The sequence below is a fragment of the Octodon degus genome, unplaced genomic scaffold (genome assembly GCF_000260255.1).
Source record: "Octodon degus isolate 3935 unplaced genomic scaffold, OctDeg1.0 scaffold00055, whole genome shotgun sequence".
Taxonomy (NCBI): domain Eukaryota; kingdom Metazoa; phylum Chordata; class Mammalia; order Rodentia; family Octodontidae; genus Octodon; species Octodon degus.
The window spans coordinates 12,608,406-12,615,750 of NW_004524631.1; the positions used below are offsets into that span (position 1 = coordinate 12,608,406).

The 7,345-nt window shown below is 39.7% G+C and overlaps 1 pseudogene; it reads left to right on the forward strand.

The window, feature by feature from the left end:
• Positions 1 to 4,681: 4,681 nt before the first annotated feature.
• On the forward strand, positions 4,682 to 5,727 carry LOC101562607 (annotated as a pseudogene).
• The last annotated feature ends 1,618 nt before the right edge of the window (positions 5,728 to 7,345 follow it).

Below are 7,345 nucleotides of genomic sequence, written 5' to 3' on the forward strand. Positions count from 1 at the left end.
TTTTTTTTTTTTTTGCGTAACCGAGGATTGAACTCAGACCCTTGTGCTTGCCAGGGAAGCGCTTATTCTACTGAGCCATCTCCCCGGCCCCTGCTGGGTTTTCCTTTGAATGTGATTTGCCTCTTTTCTCTAGTGGCTTTTTGCATATTATTCTTGTGCTGAATTTCTGGGATCTTTACTATTATATGTCTCAGTGTGTTTTTCATTGGGTTGAGGTTTCTTGGTGTTATGTATGCTTCATTTACTTGAATGTCAGATTGTTTCCTCATATTTGTGAAGTTTTCTGCTATTACTTCTGCCCATATTTTTTTAATGTAATTTTATTGACTCCTTCTTTCTCATTGATGCCTATTAGTCTCACTTTGTTCATCTTTGCATCATCTTGCAGGTGATGGATTATTTTTTCCTGCATCCTAGTTGTTTTTAAGAGATCTTTTCTTACCATTTCACTGGTTGCATCAGCATCTTCGAGATCTAAAACTGTCCTCACTTTCACTTGTATGGTTTTGCAAGCTTGTGTTTGAGATTTTGAATTCCTCTATATCTGTTTGACTCTGCTTCATGCAATCTATTTCTTTCCTGTATTGCTCATTCAGGGAACCCGTCATTTTTCTCATCTCCTCTATTTTTTAAATCAATGTCTTCTTTAGAATCGGTTAGAAATTCTTTCACTGCAGTGTTTTTTTCAGATTGGGTTTCCTCTTTATGTTTCTGTAGTTGATTCTTTACTTCAGATGCTATGAGTTCCGAGAATTCTTTTTGTTATTTCAGAAAATAATTCCACTCTGTATTCCTCTATAACTTTCTGTTGTTGCTTATTTACTATCGATGCTATTAATTAGTACATTTGAGCTGAGCTAGTAGAAAAGAATTCCGTCTGAGTTCCTCTAAGACTTTGTGCTGTTGCTTATTTACTATCGACACTATTAATTCATACATATGAGCTGAGCTCGTGTCCTCAGCACTTGTTCTGGGTGGGCATTTGGCTTCCTCCATATGTTTCTGGTTTTGATTCTTTACTGCAGATATTATTAATTCAGGGATTTCTTTTTTCATTTCCAATCTGAGTTCCTCTATACCTTTCTGCAGCTGGTTCTTTAGTTCAGAAGCCGTTGATTCTTTGCTTTCTGCGATGTCATTCCCAATTTGTTCTGTGTTAGTGTCCTCTGCCCTTCTTATGGGTGGGCTTGGGTTCTGAGATTGCATTTTGCTCCTTCTCATTGTCATTTTGTGTAGTACTGTCTTCTTACCTTTGTTGTAGATTTTTGTTGCAGTTATAACCTTAGTACCTACTGAAGTTCCGGTGCAGATCTATAAAGATTGGATTTATCCACCTGTGCCTGGCTTGGGTCTGGCTGCTGTGCTCAGTTCCTTCCTGTTGCTGCCCTTGGGGGTAAAACTGTTGTGGCCCTCTGGCAAGATATTCTGCTCCTGGAGTAGCTGATTGGTTCTGTCCCGTACACTGTCTGCAGGGATTGCAGCTGAAGTGTTTCACCCCAGGTCTGTATGCCAGGCCTGAACTGAGTCTGGAGGTGACAAGTTGGTATAGGGGGGAGAGGCAGCTCTCCCACACACTCACTGGGCCTGGAATAGGACTGGATCTGAGGGTTCCCAGAACACGACAGAAATTCCTACTGTGTGGGTGGAGTGTGGGGGTATACTACAGAGTGATGGAGGCAACCCAAGAGGATGAAAGAGGGTGTCACCCACGCTGTGCCTGGGCTGCAACCAGTAGGTCATGCCAGCACAGGGTAGCCGAAAGCTCTCCCACTCACTCACCAGTCCTGGGCTAGGACTGGGTCTGGGAGTTCCTGGAATGTGGCAGAAATTCTTACTCGGTGGGTGGGTAGGGAAGGTGCTGGGGAGTAGTAGAGGGTTTTCCAAGGGGTTGGAAGAGGGTCTCATCCACCTATGTTCTCTATTTTTGTTAAATTATTTTATCTTTTTGTAGAATTTGGAAGCTTGAGTTTTGGGAAGATGAGTAGTTCCAGAAAGAGAGCTCACTTATTTTTGTAGTTACTGATAATTGGACATTGATTTTTGCACTTTTACCAATTATTCTTCAACTGAACACTAGCAAGTATTTTCAGAAGCATCTCCTACCCTTTTTACTGTTTTCCTTTATCTTCTGCTCAGTGAAACCCTTCCTTTGAGGGCCCATTACTTTGTAATATTACATCAGTGTTAACTGAGATAGGTAGTAAGAACTTTTTCACACAATTTGTAATACTGGTTGTGATTTCCTGCTTTCAGAATGAAATCCAAACCCCTCACAAATAGGTCAAACATCAAAATTTTTGATTATGTACCTTGTGGTAAATCAATATTAAAGAAAAATTTTCTCTCACTAAAAATAAATAAATAAATAAATAAACCTTTTCCCCTTTAACTTTGGATGTCAGGTATTTTGTCTCAGCAACAAGAAAAGTAACTAAGACACTTACCTTGGTTGCAGTATTGAGAGTGAATGGAAGAGGTATCCAGTATAGAAGGGTGTCTTAGTCTGATCAGGCTTCCATGGCAAGGTACCAATAAACCAATGACAGGCATGCACTACCATCTCCAGTTTCAAGTTATTTTTTATATAAAGTGTGATTTGAGTCCAGGATCGCTTTCATTTTTCTCTGTTAATGAATGATCTATATAGCTCCAGCATCATTTGTTGAAAGATTATTCTTCTCCCACTGAATTTGAACTTTGTCAAAAATCAATTACCAATCCTACCTCAGTGCTACATGGATGTAATCTTAGCATTTAGGAGGCTGATGCTGGAGGATCACAAGAACAAGGCCAGACTAGACTACATAGTGAGTTCCAGGCTGGCATAGAATATAAAAAGAGGTTGTTTCAAAAAAAATTGGAACTTATGAGTTAACTATTTTTCTCTTCTTTTCTTTGGTCTATGTATCTCTGTTCTTCAATACCACATTGCCCTGCTTACTGTAGTTATGTAGCAAGATTTCATATTTAGTGCAAAAAATTCCTTTTACTTTATTATTTTTTAAGAATGTTTTAGCTATTTTAGAATGTGTGACTTTTCTACCCTGATCTGAAGTCCAAATGTTTGATATTTTTCTGTAGCAGAGCATGGCCATGGTACAAAGTGGGAAATGGCTCAATATGGCCAGAATATGAGACTTTTGATCTCCCCATTCTGTGGGACTTAGACAATCACTGCCAGAGGCTAACAAATGGTCAGAAGCCCTCTATGCACATGCATTTCCTTACACTCCATAAAATTCTCACTTTGTGCACCACATGCAATTCTTCCCAAATCCTTCTTCTTTCTCTCCCATCTACACCCACTTCCTAAGACATCTTTGACAACAGATCCAACTGATCTTGCTCTACCCTGGTTATTGCCACTGTAGCCACTTCCCTTACTGTAGACCCTCCTGCTGATCTAGTGCCTGTTCCCTATACATATCCAGCACTTTCCCTTGCATTTAATCTTCTTCCATAGACTATATTTGCCTAAGCTCTGTCCTTCCTGTGGAGGGAGTTCCCACTGCAAATCAGATTGTCTCACATTGGAAGATGCCCCTGTTGTCTCTGGGCTGTAGCCCCAGCCCTGGAACCCCTCAACTGGCTCATTCACAGACGCTGTGATCCTGTGGAGGCCCCACCTTGAAATTTTTTTCTTATAAGTATTTAATGAAATAGAATTTTCCGAACAGAATTAATGCCTGGCACATAAAAAATGCATAAAGACCCATTAAATAATTATCAAGTACTACAGAGCTAAATGGGACAGCAGAAATTCAAACTCAAACTGACTCCAAGGATAACATCATTAACTGTAAAATGATACTGCTTCATGGCTATGAGTTACATGAATCAATGTTCAACATGAACCTGAGTTTTCACTACTCCCATGGTGAGCCTGGATTATCAGTCCATCTGTATCTTATTAGGTTTCAAAAATGTAAATCACTACTAAGGATAATACAGCAAGTTGGCACTGATCTAACAACAAACCATTTCCTAGCAGCCCACATCAAATGCCAAAAGCACATAGGTACCTCTCTTAAGCCTACTACCAAAGAAAGTCCTGTTTCCTAGGAAAGACACTGACATTCCTTCAGTCTCTTGAATATGAATTTTTTCCTATACTTGAGGAATTCTACTGTTCATTAAAAACCTTAAAAATGTAGGTAATGCAAGTGATAATGAATTAATTATAGCACTTTATTATTTCTATAATCATAAACCACTGAATTCAAATTTCATCTATATTAGTATTTTAAAACTACCCCCCAAGTTGTATTTCACTACATAAAAGTTCTCACCTGTATGGGAGGATAAGACTGCAAGAATTGCTTTCTCTGTAACGACAAAATTAGAAACAGCTTGACAACTGAAAAAGGAGAAAGAATTTAATTTTTTTACTAAAATAAAAATATATTTTCAGAAAATTATTCTTTCTCTCCGTGAAATATTATTTCATTCATCTACCCTCTAACTCAAGAATGTATGCAAAGAAGAAAGTTATATGCTGAATTATTCATTAATCACTGAGTGAAATGTAAAGAGAAAACACTTAATATTCTACCATCATGAAAGACAAAGTAGTACACTTGGAAATGGTATATTTATTTTCAATTTGCTTGTAAGCATTAGACAATACATGGGCAACCTTTGAAGTTTGTGTGATCTTTTCTTCAGCTATAGGACAAAATGAATGATAATAGGAAGAAACGCTACTGCTGACAGTTACTTCGTCCTGTTGGGCTTCTCGAGGTGGCCTCACCTGGAAGTCACTCTCTTTGTGGTCATCTTGATCTTCTACTTGATGACACTGATGGGCAACCTGTTCATCATTGTCCTGTCACACCTGGATGCCCATCTCCACACTCCCATGTTCTTCTTCCTCTCAAACCTCTCCTTCCTGGACCTCTGCTAGCCCAATAGCTCCATCCCCCAGTTGCTGGTCAACCTCTGGGGCCCAGAGAGGACCATCTCAGATACTGGCTGCATGGTTCAACTCTACTTTTTCCTTGCCCTGGGAACTACAGAGTATGTCCTGCTGGTGGTGATGTCCTATGACCGTTACGTAGCAGTGTGCAGACCTTGCACTACAATGTGCTCGTGCACCTTCATTTCTGCTGCATGTTGGCTGTAACCTCTTGGGCACGTGGCATCACTGCCTCAGCTCTTCACTCCTCCTTTACCTTCTGGGTACCTCTCTGTGGCCGTCACAAGGTGGACCACTTCTGTGAAGTCCCAGTACTCCTGAGATTATCCTGAGTTGACACTTGTGCAAAGGAGCTGACTCTCATGGTCATGAGCGCCATCTTCATTGTTGTACCACTTATTGTCATCCTCAGTTCCTATGGCACCATTGCTAGGGTTGTGCTGACGATGCTATCAACTATTGGGCTTCAGAGAGTCTTTGGGACTTGTGGAGCCCATCTTCCTGTTGTTTCCCTCTTCTTCATTCCAGTGATGTGCATATATTTGCATCCTCCAACAGAAAAGTCTCAGGAGCAAAGCAAATTTGTTGCTGTCTTTTATAGTGTGGTCACACCCAGCCTCAACCCTCTTATCTACACCCTCAGAAACAAAGATGTAAGAGGGGCATCAAGGAGACTGTTGGCGTGGAATTCGGAATGTGACAGAGAAATTGTGTATCCTTCAGTATTTGTTGGAAGGACCTGGTTCACTTTGGAGGTTAATTCTTTTACTACTTTAAGATGTATTTATCTCTACAATTCATTAAATCATTAACCATAGAGTTGGTTCTCATTTTCATGGAATTATTTTGAAATATTATTGAGAAAAACTTTTTCGTTATCACAACTTTAGTCTTCAAATTCTCTTTCAATTCAGTGGAGTGAGTGTCTCAGTGAGTGTGTGTGTGCAAGTATTGCAATTATAATAAAGACATTATTTGAAAAGTATTTGAAATATTTTTATGTAAGTTAATATGCTAACTTTTGAACTTGCCATTAATGTAGATAGGGAATATTGCAATGATCTGTTGTAGGACTGGGGAGATAGCTGGGCCATCTAAGCACCTACCTGGCAAGACAAGGACCCAGGTTTGATCCCTGGTACCAAATGCTGTGCCAGCCCCAAAACTGCTGGCTCACTATGCTGGCCACCAGAACAGGTCATGGTGGTACACCCTGAATCTCAATGCTGGGGAGGCTGAGACAGGAGGATCACTATGAGTCCAAGCTGCATAACAATATCCTGTACCAAATAAACAAATAAATAACTAAATAATTTTTGTTTGGCGGAACCGGGGATTGAACTCAGGCCCTTGCACTTGCCAGGAATAACTAAATAATTTTTAAAATGTTACTTAAAAAAGATTTGTTCTAATGGAGTTTTTTGTGCCAGAGCCTTAAATTTATCTTACTGGCATCTTATTAAAAGCAAGGGTAAACATGATAAAGAACATCACTTATGTTGTAACAGGACAGAAGACAATTCTTTAGATAAAGCTTGCTTTTTTTCCAAGATAAAAAAGCAGGTAAATATATTTCACTTGACATTGAATTCATATAGAAATCCTTTAATGAATGGTTCTCTAAGTGCAGACAAATCCCTCTTGCTTCTAAGAATGCATAAAATGAGGCTGGGCATGGTGCTATGTCCCGACCTGCGGGTTAGTCAGCGAGGACCCTAGAAGGGGAATGGGGATGAGAAGGGACAGGAGACACAAAGAATAGAGACAAGACAGGATTCTGATCAAGTCTTGTTTATTCAGGGGAGGTGCTGGGTATATAAAGGAAGTGCAGGAATGAGGAAGTCTCGGCTCTTGATGTCAGCAGGTATCTAGGCAACGGGGGAAGGTCCCACCCCTGGTGCATAGCATGTGATTCATGGGGAATGGGCAAGGAGGGAAGGAGCAGAAACTTAACTCAGCAGGGGAATAGAAACTTAAGAAAATGACTGACACTATTACAAAATGGATACCAGTTAACAGCTTTCCACAGTGCTATACACCTGTAATCCAAGCACTCAGTAGGCTGAGACAGGAGGATAGTTATGAGTTGAGACCAACCTGTGCTACAAAGTGAGCTCAAGGCCAGCCTGAATTGCATAGTGAGACCCTGTCTCAAAAAGACAAAATATGAATACATAAAACCAACGCTATCTTCAACAGAACCATGGAATATATTAATATTTTGGCTTATCCAAGATTTTACCATGAAATACATAAAGCAGAACTATGATTCTAATGCCAAATTTTCTCTCTTACTCTCTCTAAATTATAATGAAAATGGTATTTTATTTAAGTGATTAAAGTAGCAACCTGGTAAAAAAAAAGTTAGTGTTGGATATTTTGTATGTCACAATCTATCTAAACTGCATCTATGGTTACCTCTATTACAAA